Source organism: Delphinapterus leucas, chromosome 10 (assembly GCF_059928025.1).
Source record: "Delphinapterus leucas isolate spDelLeu-1000000601 "Yukka" chromosome 10, BTC_Dleu_Yukka2, whole genome shotgun sequence".
Taxonomy (NCBI): domain Eukaryota; kingdom Metazoa; phylum Chordata; class Mammalia; order Artiodactyla; family Monodontidae; genus Delphinapterus; species Delphinapterus leucas.
In genome coordinates this window covers 95,732,515-95,744,845 of record NC_143138.1, presented here as the reverse complement: position 1 = coordinate 95,744,845, position 12,331 = coordinate 95,732,515, and positions in this window count along the sequence as shown.

Here is a 12,331-nt window from a genome sequence, read left to right as displayed (position 1 = left end):
AGAGTGGACAACCTTGTCATGTTCCTGATCTTAGAGGAAATGTTTTCAGTTTTTCACCGTTGAGAACGATGTTGGCTGTGGTTTGTCCTATGTGGCCTTTATTATGTTGAGGTAAGTTCCCTCTACGCTTACTTTCTAGAAGGTTTTTATCACAAATGCGTGTTGAATGTTGTCAGAAACTTTTTCTGCATCTATTGAGATGATCATATGGTTTTTCTCCTTCATTTTGTTAATATGGTGTATATCATTGATTGATTTGCATATATTGAAGTATCCTTGCATTCCTGGGATAAACTCCACTTCATCATGGTGTATGATCCTTTTAATGTGGTACTGGATTCTGTTTGCTAGTATTTTGTTGAGGATTTTTACATCTGGGTTCATCAGTGATACTGGCCTGTAGTTTTCTTTTTCTGTGACATCTTTGCCTGGTTTTGGTATCAGGGTGATGGTGGGCTCATAGAATGAGTTTGGGAGTGTTCCTCCCTCTGCTATATTTTGGAAGAGCTTGAGAAGTATAGGTGTTAGCTCTTCTCTAAATGTTTGATAGAATTCGCCTGTGAAGCCATCTGGTCCTGGGCTTTTGTTTGTTGGAAGATTTTTAATCACAGTTTCAATCTCAGTGCTTGTGATTGGTCTGTTTATATTTTCTATTTCTTCCTGGTTCAGTCTCGCAAGGTTGTGCTTTTCTAAGAATTGCCCATTTCTGCCAGGTTGCTCATTTTATTGGCATATAGTTGCTTGTAGTAATCTCTCATGATCCTTTGTATTTCTGCAGTGTCAGTTGTTACTTCTCTTTCATTTCTAATTCTATTGAGTTGAGTCTTCTCCCTCTTTTTTCTTGATGAGTCTGGCTAATGGTTTATCAGCTTTGTTTATCTTCTGAAAGAACCAGCTTTTAGTTTTATTGATCTTTGCTATTGTTTCCTTCATTTCTTTTTCATTTATTTCTGATCTTTATGATTTCTTTCCTTCTGCTAACTTTGCGGAATTTTTGTTCTTCTTTTTCTAATTGCTTTAGGTGTAAGTTTACGTTGTTTATTTGAGATTTTTCTTGTTTCTTGAGGTAGTGTTGTATTGCTATAAACTTCCCTCTTAGAACTGCTTTTGCTGCGTCCCATAGGTTGTGGGTCATCATGATTTCATTGTCATTTGTTTCTAGGTATTTTGTGATTTCCTCTTTGATTTCTTCAGTGATCTCTTGGCTATTTAGTATCATACTGTTTAGCCTCCATGTGTTTTTATTTTTTACAGATTTTTTTCCTGTAATTGATATCTATTCTCATAGTGTTGTGGTCAGAAAAGATACTTGATACAATTTTAATTTTCTTACATTTACCAAGGCTTGATTTGTGACCCAAGATATGATCTATCCTGGAGAATGTTCCATGAGCATTTGAGAGGAAAGTGTATTCTGTTGTTTTTTGATGGAATGTCCTTTAAATATCAATTAAGTCCATGCTACTTAATGTGTCATTTAAAGCTTGTGTTTCCTTGCTTATTTTCATTTTGTTGATCTGTCCATTGGTGAAAGTGGGGTGTTAAAGTCCCCTACTACGATTGTGTTACTGTCAATTTCCCCTTTTATGGCTGTTAACATTTGCCTTATGTATTGAGGTGCTCCTATGTTGGGTGCATAAATATTTACAATTGTAATTTCTTCTTGGATTGATCCCTTGATCTTTATGTAGGGTCCTTTTTTGTCTCTTGTAATAGTCTTTATTTTAAAGTCTATTTTGTCTGACAGAGAATTGCTACTCCAGCTTCCTTTTGATTTCCATTTGCATGGAATATCTTTTTCCATCCCCTCACTTTCAGTCTGTATGTGTCCCTAGGTCTGAAGTGGGTCTCTTGTAGACAGCATATATACAGGTCTTGTTTTGGTATCCATTCAGCCAGTCTGTCTGGCTGAATTTAATCCATTTACATTTTAGGTAATTATCAATACGTATGTTCCTATTACCATTTTCTTAATTGTTTTGGGTTTGTTATTGTACGTCTTTTCCTTCTCTTCTGTTTCCTGCCTAGAGAAGTTCTTTTAGTATTTTTTGAAAATTTGGTTTGGTGGTGCTAAATTCTCTTAGCTTTTCATTGTCTGTAGAGGTTTTAATTTCTCTGTCGAATCTGAATGAGATCCTTGCTGGGTAGAGTAATCTTGGTTGTAGGTTTTTCCCTTTCATCACTTTAAATATGTCCTGCCACTCCCTTTTGGCTTACAGAGTTTCTGCTGAAAGATCAGCTGTTAACCTTATGGGGATTCCCTTGTATGTTATTTGTTGGTTTTCCCTTGCTGCTTTCAGTATTTTTTCTTTGCATTTAATTTCTGACAGTTTGATTAGTATGTTTCTTGGTGTGTTTCTCCTTGGATTTATCCTGTATGGGACTCTCTGTGCTTCCTGGAATTGATTAACTATTTCCTTTCCCATATTAGGGAAGTTTTCAACTATAATCTCTTCCAATATTTTCTTAGACCCTTTCTTTTTCTCTTCTTCTTCTGGGACCCCTATAATTCGAAAGTTGGTGCGTTTAATGTTGGCCCAGAGGTCTCTGAGACCGTCCTCAATTCTTTTCATTCTTTTTTCTTTATTCTGCTCTGTGGTAGTTATTTCCACTATTTTATCTTCCAGGTCACCTATCCGTTTTTCTGCCTCAGTTATTCTGCTATTGATTCCTTCTAGAGAATTTTAAATTTCATTTATTGTGCTGTTCATCATTGTTTGTTTGCTCCCTAGTTCGTCTAAGTCCTTGTTAAACGTTTCTTGTATTTTCTCCACTCGACTTCCAAGATTTTGTATCATCTTTACTATCATTACTCTGAATTCTTTTTCAGGTGGACTGCCTATTTTCTCTTCATTTGCTTGGTCTGGTGGGTTTTTACCTTGCTCCTTCATCTGCTGAGTATTTCTCTGTCTTCTCATTTTGCTTAACTTACTGTGCTTGGGGTCTCCTTTTCGCAGGCTGCACGTTCGTAGCTCCCGTTGTTTTTGCTGTCTGACTGCAGCAGCTAAGGTTGGTTCAGTGGGCTGTGTAGGCTTCTTGGTCGAGGAGACTGGTGCCTGTTTTCTGGTGGATGAGTCTGGATCTTGTCTTTCTGGTGGGCAGGACCGCGTCTGGTGGTGTGTTTTGGGGCATCTGTGACCTTATTATGTTTTTAGGCAGCCTCTCTGCTAATGGGTGGGGTTGTGTTCCTGTCTTGCTAGTTGTTTGGCATGGGGTGTCCGGTACTGTAGCTTGCTGTTTGTTGAGTGGAACTGGGTCTTAGCGTTGAGAAAGAGATCTCTGGGAGAGCTTTTGCCATTTGCTATTACTTGGAGCTGAGAGGTGTCCAGTGGACCAATGTCCTGAACTCGGCTCTCCCACCTCAGAGGCTCAGGCCTGACACCTGGCTGGAGCAACAATACCCTGTCAGCCACACAGCTGCTAGTCTCCTGCAGAGACAGTAGGGGTGGCAGCTGTGGCTTATGGTGGGGGCAAGGACACTGGCAGCAGAAGTTCTGGGAAGTACTCCTGGGCATGAGCCCTCCCAGAGTCCGCCCTTAGCCCCCACCAAAGAGCTTCTAGATCCTCTTCTTGAGTGCTCTCATTTAATTCCCACAACAACTTTGGATGCAATTAAACTTTTATTATTCCCATTTCAAAGGTGAGGAAAGGCTTTGAGAGATTAAATACTGTCTCTCACAGGGGTATTCAGAGATAGCCCTGGAACACAATGCTAGTCCTCTTTCATGCCAAAACCTCTGGTTTCGCACACACTTTGGCAGAGTATTTTCCTGACACCAAGATGGCCTCAATCTCTTTTGCAGAGACGTAACTTCACCTATTTATTTTCCTTCTTCTCTTGACCTTGGTAACTCCACAAAAACATATTTTTCCCAAAGAGATCATATGCTAAACTGGTCTCTGTGTCAGCAATCTACTGGCAAGTGTTAAGGGTGAACACACTTACCCAGTGGGGTAGGGAGGGTAGGGGAGCATAAATTCAACCGGAAAGAAAACTCACGTCTGATTTTTCTTCCCATGAGCAACAAATAATCTATGATGAGCTATCTAAAAATGCTTACTTTAATGTGCGTGTAGTTACCACTATCTCCATTAGAAAATATAGCTCTACCATGAAGTAGCATGAATGGCCTTAGTACCTTTCAGATAGAGTTTGTGTTTTCTGTGAAAACCTACATCACCAATAAACTTGCTCGACTACATGACTCCTTGGAGGATGGTAGCCAAGATAACCCATGAGCAGGATGGGTCCCTGGCGAGTCTTAATTTATATCAATGACAACTGAGATAAACCACCAGGGAAAGTAGGATGAAGAATGTGTAGCTCTCAAGGTTGAGAGACCTTGGAATTGGGTATCAAGGAAAGTTGGGATGGTCTTAAAATACTGAAGTATGTGGTAGCTTTCCTTGTTTGAAGGAGATTTTAAATGCATATGGATAATTCATAGGAATAAGGATTCCATGGTTGTTCAGGTAAGAATCCATGCACATGTAGCCCAATATTAAATTATAAAGCATATGCAGTTTATTTCATGTTTAATAATAATTTTTGTTCGACAATTATTCTTCCTTTCATGACTTTTTTTTTTTTACCATCTTGGGTTTTTAGAACTCACTGTTTTCCCCTGACGCCAGGAATGTGCTCTCTCCAAATAGTTATGGGTCCCACGACTCATGTTCAAAACTTGTCTGACCAGATGATTGATTCAATGATCTTGATCTCGAATCCTGAATGATCCAAGACTACTTGGAGCTAATACATAGTAAGTAGCTCATGACAGCTGAAGAGGCTATATATCCCAGGAAAAAAATGCCTGCGTTTTAGTTTGTGTCCAAATCCTAGGAATGAATATTTTAAGACTTTCTTGTTCTTTGTTAGAGACCAGTCACAGAGAGAGACCTGTGAAGCGGGCTGTTTTCTGCAGCCCTGAGATCAAAGCATCTACTAACTGCACTCCGAGACGCTAGACTCCACGATCGGCAATGCCAGACTACTTAGCCTCTACCTCCTCATCTGGTTGCTTCTTTCCAATGTGCCCATTCTTTTAGTGTTTCAAAATCTGGGTACCAAGCTTTCCCTTACATCACCCACACCCTTAAGCCTATCAATGGCTTTCTTCTCTCATCCACTCTTCTCTTTCATTAAAACAACTTCTCACTGCAAGTATTCTCATTAATACAGTTTAATATGTCATTTCTCTCCATTTTTTCTTTCCCTGTGGCCTAGCAAATCTTACTATGTCTTTTCTCCCACTTTTCCACTTCCAAGTTGAGGTATACCTAAATGTCAAGATTTTTCAAATAGTGTTCTGGGAATACTTCCAAAGCAAATACAAGTTTAGTTGAATTTGGAAAAGAGAAAGTACGAGAAAGAATAACAAACACAGACCATCCACGTTCTTATATCCATTAACAGGAAGAACAAAAGACACAATGATAGTAGTAATATCGACGTCCACTCAGTATGGCACCTCTTATCACAAGGGAAGTGGTAAGTAAGGAAAGGGAGAGGGGCCTCAGCTAATTTACCGGGTGTGATCATAGGTTTCTCACATGGAGGAAGCATGATATGAAAACATCAACACTTCTGCTTCCATTTTTTGAAGGTAGTGGTTTGGATAATGAGCTTATATGTTTTTATAAACCCAAATTCTTGATAATCAGCACTAAAATGTGACTACAGGTAAAACAGCCTGGTTAGAGTATATACGAAGACTGGAGATGAGCCTTAGACAGAACGATCCTAACGGCCGTCAGACAATTCATTCCACCTTTCAGACTCTACAAAACATCAAATGTCAGAAAGAGCCAAAAAACTGTCACCAATCACTGAGGTACTTGTAGTACGTTTCCATGTCCCCATCATACAGACAAATTACCCAGATGTCAAGCTAATTTTTCAATTTCTACTTGAAAGCTTGGTGTCACCTATAGGTCTAGTCAACATTGACTTAATTTTCCCCCAACACTGTAAGGATCCTATTATTGAAAACACTGTTGCTATACACTACGGGCTAGAGAATGTGGTTAATCTGATATTCTAGTTAGCTGAGTTAGGCATCCAACCGTGCATCATATTGATTTTGTACCATTATTGTTATTCATGTCTCTGTTTATATCTTATCTCTCCTTTTTCACAAAAAGAAAACTCCTCGAGGAAAAGGCCTAAACTTCAGCATCCTTGCACCATTCGTGCTGTTTTAGTACCATGTTCTATATTCATTATTCTTCATTAACAGATGTTTACTGAATGGGGGAGTCTACAGTATCTGAATGGCCAATATTCGAAGGCCCACATTGCAAAGAAAAACTACACATGAGTGTATACAATACGAACGTCTCTTTCTTGATCATACTAAAGATATTTTAGGGTTTGTCGTACCTCAAGGGCATCATTACAAATGTTGAAGGCTACTGAAGTATAAAATTGGGGAATGCTAATTAATAGAGGGCTAGGTGATGGTAGAACACATCACACCCTCGTGTAAGACCTCCCACAACTTCCAGTATCCACAGGATAAAGACCAAAATCCACATACATCCCAGCATGGCTTATTCCTTGTATCTCTACACCTGCAGCCTCGGCTCACACATTTATCCTATTCACTGTACTGCATGTTTTTCTGCTTTTCACATCCTAAGAGGCACCATCGTTTTCCTGCTTCGAGCCCTGTGCCGTGCTCTTCCTGCACCAGAAATTCTCCAATCTGGTCTTCCCCTTCCCCAACCAGCCAATGTCTACTCACCTTTGGAGAGAGCTTCCGCCTTTAATATGAGTAAAATTCCTTGATTATACGCCGTTGCCTCACTCAGAACATTTACTGCAATTTATAATCATGTATTCATAGCAAGGTCGCTGGAATAAGGTTGATTTTTTCTCACTGCACTCTAAGCAGCGTGAAAGCAGTGGCATCACCTGGTTTGCTCACCACCAGATCAGCGGCACTTAGCACAGTGCTTAGCAGAAAGCAGTCGCTCAGTATATATTTGTGAACCAATCAGTGAATGAACATGTGATGTCACCTTCTGATCACTGCATATATATATGTGTGTATACACACACAAACACCTACACCCACACAGTGTTAGCCAAAAAGTTCGTTCGGGTTTTTCCACAAGATGTTACAGAAAAGCCAGAAAGAACTTTTTGGCCAACCCACTATATATACACATATCATATATATATCTATGTACACATATATATATACACACACATACACATATATATATACACACACACATACATACATGGCAAACACGCTCGTGTTTTTTATGTGGAATATTTCTGCGACGTTACAAACGAGGCTTAGAGAGCATCTTAAAGCATATTTTAAATAGCAGGTGACATTAATTTGGACATTATGAAAATCCATTGGAATTCTCATTACTCTAACCCCAAGTACTTTCTTTCCTTAATCAAATATATTGTTTTCACATTTTTGGTCATTTCTCTGCTGACAGTTAAATCTGATGCTGGTATGGAATTTGTGAGAGACTTTGGTCTATGTGAAAATGACTTTATACTCCTGGCTACAACATGAACTAATATTTACCAGAGACAGCATTCAAGGCAACATGACCTCTTCTGAACTCAAAGCATCAAAGAAAATGTCAATTACTGCTAGACGGACAGGCAGAAAAGAATCCACTCTTGTCTGTACTGCTCTTGCCGCTCAAGTCTTACGTTCCTGTTCCACTTTCTGAGCAATCTAGTAAAATTCAATTTACTTTTTCAATTCGTCTGCAGGCAAGCTTCCTTCTGTCAGCTCTGCAGACATCACAATGCTGGCCACGCAGAGTAACAGGAGAAGGACAATGAGAATGAAATTACCTGTGCACTTGCGATCTGTGTCTTCTTTCTTTGACCCACTAATTGTCAACTTGCAGTTGAAGTTTTCCTCCCAGTATTCGGCAAACCATACGTTTCTTCTGTTGTTTTCAAGCGTGCGGGATGTAAAATAGGCATCAAACCCTAAACAGAGTTAAATGGAAAGGTTACTGCTTGCGGGGCACTGCTGGGACATTTGGAAATAAAAATACCAATGATGGTTTTTCTTCGTTTTAGTGGACTGGACGCTTGCTCTTTTGTGTCAATCAAAAAAAAAAAAGTGAGGAAACAAATACTAACGCTAACTCCTATGGCTAAATCCCTAGTTCAATCTGTCAGGCAGATGTGTGGCCTACAAATGACCTTTCACAATGAACTCTGCATTAGAGACCTTAGCAGTGACACAGTGATCACAACATCCCTTGTATCTCTAGGGAGTAGACTAGGTCTTTATCATCACCAAGATAATAAGTGGTCATTTCAGTGCTTACTGTGGACCAGACTCTCTGCTTTACGTAGATTCTTTCATTCATCTCAACAGCCTATGCGGTAGTTGCTATCATTTCCATTTTGCCAATGACAAAAGAGAGTCTTAGAAGACAGAATAAAGTGCCCAAGGTCAACCACTATGCCATATTCTGCATCCCTACGCATGTGAGTTACTGACCTGTGATTATCGTTCTAAGAACCCTCTTGCATTTAGTAAGGACCCATTATGGAACTGACTTTCCAGGCAAAATGGAAGTTTTTGAAGAGGCCATAGGCAAACTGACCCCAACATAAGTGTAATGCTTTTTCTAAAGAGTGTTAGATGAGCAGACTCGAGAGAACAAGTGCCCAGGAAATCTCTAGCTACCTCTTTAGGATGGTGCAGCTTTAAATGGGCCAGTGGTCCTGTGAGAATCAGACTGGATTCAGTATCACAAGGGCTGGCCTTGAATCCCAGCTCCACTAATCTCACTAAGTCGGGGAAACACGAGCAAGTACATGCTGGAACTTTCTTATCTTCCTTCCATTTACCTGTAAGATGATACCACCTGTTTTCCTTATGGCATCTTGTTTGTGGCAGTGGGAAGACTTTGGAAACTCGTGGAGTTTAAGGTCAAGAACCATAGGAGAAGATGGGCTTACGTTCACATTACGTAAATTATTCAGTTACTCTTATCTAAGGCCACAAGAGAAAATCGGCTCTCAACTCTAAACTTCACAAGTGGGGCACGTCAGTTTAATTTTATTCACTACTACATTCATGGCCCAACATACAGTAGCCCTACCGTAAGTGGAAAACTTGAAATAAGTAAATGAGACAAAGAAAAAAAAAAGAAACCTATACAGGAGATTATATTTTAGAGAAAATAAAAAGAAGAGTCCATACATCTTTTAGTTATTTTCTAGGGTGCTGTGAGAACACGATTCTTGACCCGGTATCCAGGAAACTGTCCTTTCATACGCGCTGACTTCGCTGACTTGAGAGTAATCGAGCTGTGGCATCTGACTCACCCTGATACCAACACTGATCGATCCATCTGTCTGGCTGGAAGTCCCATCCCACCTCACTGCTCTCCCATAACCCGGCCTCCAGATGACTCTTCAGTAAAAGAACCATCACTCGATAAAGGGGAATCTTTGGGGGAAAGACAGAGTCCCCCAGAGTTTCCAGGAGCACTACACGTATGCGCTTGGTCACGTACATACATACACACACTCACAATGGTAACTAGTTAACTTTCACTTTTCTCTCCAGCTATCCCCCTGCCAAACCCCCGCAAGGGGAAAAAAAAAAAAAAAAAGGCAACAGTGGTAGATTGTGACACTGATGGCCCCTGATGGACCATGCTTCCTGGGCTTCACGCCCTTGTGCGGTCCCCTCTTACACAGCCTGCCTCTTTGTTCATGAGACATTGGCAGATGCGATGCAAGCGGAGGCTGGAAAACCCTTTACTCACTGTGCCTTGTCCTTGAGAGACTCCCCTTGGAATCCAGCTACCATGCTCTAACACGAATGGCTGGGGTACGTGACATCATGTGGAAAGAGAAGAGCCCAGCCAGACCCCAGCCCTCTCAGGAGAGCCTTTGCGGACTTTGCAGCCGTCCAGCTGACTGCAGTAGAACCACTCAGCTGAGACCAGCCCCGATTGCAGAACTGTGGCGATTCATCTTTTAAACCACTAACACTTGAGGTGGTTTTTTTCTGCAGCCACAGACAACTGAAACACTGCTGCATTAGCACGGCACCCTAAGCCCCTCTTTGTGAGACACCCGAACAACACACTCTTAAGGAAGAAGCAGCCTCCAGAGAACGCAAATAGAAATAAACTCTTTGGCCACATGCCACAGGTCTGAAGCTCAAACCAGACTCAGAATAGGAACTACTGGGCTTCCCTGGTGGCACAGTGGTTGGGAGTCCGCCTGCCGACGCAGGGGACACGGGTTCGTGCCCCGGTCTGGGAGGATCCCGCATGCCGCCGAGCGGCTGGGTCTGTGAGCCATGGCCGCTGGGCCTGTGCGTCTGGAGCCTGTGCTCCGCAACGGGAGAGGCCACGGCAGTGAGAGGCCCGCGTACCGGAAAAAAAAAAAAAAAAAAAAAAAAAGAATAGGAACTACTAAAATGGCTCAAATTGTAGCGCCGATACATATATTCCCCAGCTCAGAAGACATCTTTAGAGGAAACCTCATCACTGAAGAAGTTCATCACTTCAAAACACTTCTCTCTTCAGCCTGTGTCTGCTGGAAATGCAAAAACATGCTGGTGAAGGAAGGACTAGGGTGCAGCTAGCTAACACGGTGGTAGGCAAGAGAAGGCAGCAGGCACCTCCCTCTGTTCTAAGAGAGAACTAACAGATTTCTGGAAAGCCTGCACTATAACAGGAAGTGGATGAGCAAAAGGCTTTCCTAGTCTGAACTCCGTCCTTTTACTCACCCATCCAGTTCACTCCCAGCTTCCTTCTCCAGCTCACAGCAGGGACTCACTTGCAGGCTGAATTCAGCTTTCACTCTCCCACGGAACGAGCGACCAACTTCCCTGGGCATGTCAGAAGGGGCGGAGGTTTGGGGTGGGACCAGAGAGGCTCCCTTTTTAACAAGCCCCAGGTGCTGTGCATGCAGCCCCCGCTTTGAGAAGCTGGACTTCTCCAATCTTGGGTTTTTAACAAGATCCAGGTGATTCTCCTGTTGCCCAGATTGTGAGAAGCAAATCCTGAGCTTCTGAAGCTGGGATTTAAGCTGTTCCAGCCCAATTTGTTAAATGTCAGCCTTGTCACCTTCTCAGCCTCGAATCTTTGCCCTGGTTCAGATGACAGGGTCTTTGCTTTGCTTCTACAGTTGACACTTTTGCTTAGTACTGTGTTCAGTATGGCAGGAGCCCTCCCTTGCATCCTGTGGCCTGCAGATGGCTAGGGGGAGACGGAGGGCACCGTGTGACCTGCGGGTGAGTTTTCCTGGTGTGTTCGCTCCATTGCTTCTCAAGGCTCCTTTGCAGCCTCAAAGGCTGTGTTCCTCAGCTTTGTCTCCTGTTATCACTCTGGGCTCCCCAGCCCAGGAATTTCCATCCTGGTGCAACGTTTTAGTGCTTCTGAGAAGGTAACCTTAAATAGCCTGTGTCTTTGAAATGGAGCAGGACACTGTGGTCCTTCCCCCTTCATGTCCTCTGCCTGCCTTTGGTCTGTACAGAACCTTTCGCCAAAGCATAAGTTTAATCAGAGAAGTGAGAAAATGCAGAAGCAAAGGAAAGCAGTCAAACAGGACAAACAATAATAGTTTAGCCATTAAGCAGAGTCAAGGACCTCTAGCTCCTCCTCAAGGGCTATAGAGAACATGCTGAGCCGTATCCTGTGAGCTGTCTTGTAGATACTGAAACCGTCGCCATGTGGAAGAAGTTAACTACATGATGACCAGACTGTAGCCATGCCATAAGCTGCCACCATTCCGAGAACTGGCCTCAAAGAAGTGGGAACAAAGTGGCCCTGGAACTAAAGATTAACTGTACTCGAAACAATCAGGATGACGCAGATCAGACCATGGCATGACCAAGTTCAAGACGACTGTCAGAGCTGACTGTGCCGTTTCTGCATGTAGCCCCCTCCCTCCAGCCGTGACCCCTGAAACTCCACGTTAAAAGCTCTTGCCCACTGACTGTCAGTCCGGGCATCGGCCTGTGGATACGAGTCCGCCCTCTCTCCCTGGTTGCTGGCCTCCGGAGTAAAGCCAACTTTCCTGTTCACCAACCTTGCCTCTTTATGGGCTTTTGAGCAGAGAGTAGACAGACCCCACTTTTCGTAACATCTTCACTACCTCTTCTGAAGGCCCATGGCCTTGAGGGGTAACTCAGAGCCCTTAGCCAGGTACCAACATAGCATACATTGGCTTTTGGGTGGTTTCCTAGAGATGTGAACTGCCAACCCATAGGAGACCTGCACTTTTTCTGTCAGTAGAAAAACCATATAGTGTAGTGGTGAACTACACATCGATGTCACAATGGTGGGTTTGAACTGTATGAACTTGAGC